Below are 1,097 nucleotides of genomic sequence, written 5' to 3'. Positions count from 1 at the left end.
TTAGAACTACAGTGACAAGAGCATCAGGGGAGCAGACTAGGAGCCCCAGGCTAGGCTCAGCAACCTCCTCTGCTCTCCAGAGGCATACATGAACCCGTTGGTATGGAATCGGCAAAGGGCTCTCCCTAGAGGAAGGGACTCCAGGCACCAGGATGGCAGGTTCCCAGAGCCAGTAGTACCTCTGAGTACATACAACCTGTCCATCCTCCTATCTAGCAACTTGCTCCTCCTTCATGCCTTCCTCTCCCTTGCTCTGCACTAAATGCACATTATGAAAGTTCTTACTTCAAAACATCCCCTCCCTGCCATTCCACCTAGCCCAGGTCAGAGATACATGCTTGTTGTGTAGTTATCTTTGCAGGTTGTGCTCTGAGAACAGAAATACCACTGTGTCCTAGAACATACTATGCCAGCCTGGCACAGTCTCCCCACATCCAAGCAGTGGGGGCAGTGATACAGTCTGATTTGTCTTCTTTATGGATCTTCACAGGCTCCCCCAGGCAGTGCCCCAAAAGGCTGAAGCCAGCCTTTGAGGCATGCCCACCCCTAGCCACATCTGCAGCCATCCCTCCTGAGGCATGACCTCCTGAGATGGACCTCATGTCCAGGAAACACATCCAGGAGATAGACACCTCTCTCCCATCATCTGGGCATGATGAAGGGACAGAGAGGGGTCTTGTAAGTTATAAGCAGGGAGACTATGTAATTTCTATTCCAAACCCAGAATATTTATAAATAACATTAATATACTAATGCACTGTTAATATAGTAACTACACCAGGAAAACAGATGCAAACAGGCAGTAGGGCCACACTAACTGTAAGACACTGGGCACACATTATAGTTACTTATTTACACCACCAGGAATGCAGCCTGGGACTTCGAGCTCCTTCAGCTGCCACAGCATGTTCCAGGCTTGCTGAGACCTTGTCTACTACCATACCTAGTGTGAGGCTGGGGGGAATGCAGAGGCTGCTGAACGCCACCATAATCTTACACCCGCTTCTATGTTGTAGCACACTTATCCTCAATTTAAAACATTTTTGTAGGCTCGGCGCCTGTGGCTCAACTGGCTAAGGCGCCAGCCACGTACACCT

At 49.6% G+C, this 1,097-nt stretch overlaps 1 protein-coding gene across 1 annotated transcript in view; it reads right to left on the bottom strand.

Annotated features, from left to right (window-relative positions):
- Window positions 1–1,097, bottom strand: part of RAB11FIP5 (RAB11 family interacting protein 5) — a 37,690-nt gene that overhangs the window by 9,076 nt on the left and 27,517 nt on the right. The window lies entirely within an intron of this gene.

The sequence above is a fragment of the Otolemur garnettii genome, unplaced genomic scaffold (genome assembly GCF_000181295.1).
Source record: "Otolemur garnettii isolate 467f Iridium unplaced genomic scaffold, OtoGar3 scaffold00068, whole genome shotgun sequence".
Taxonomy (NCBI): Eukaryota; Metazoa; Chordata; class Mammalia; order Primates; family Galagidae; genus Otolemur; species Otolemur garnettii.
This window is presented reverse-complemented; position numbering and strand designations above follow the sequence as displayed.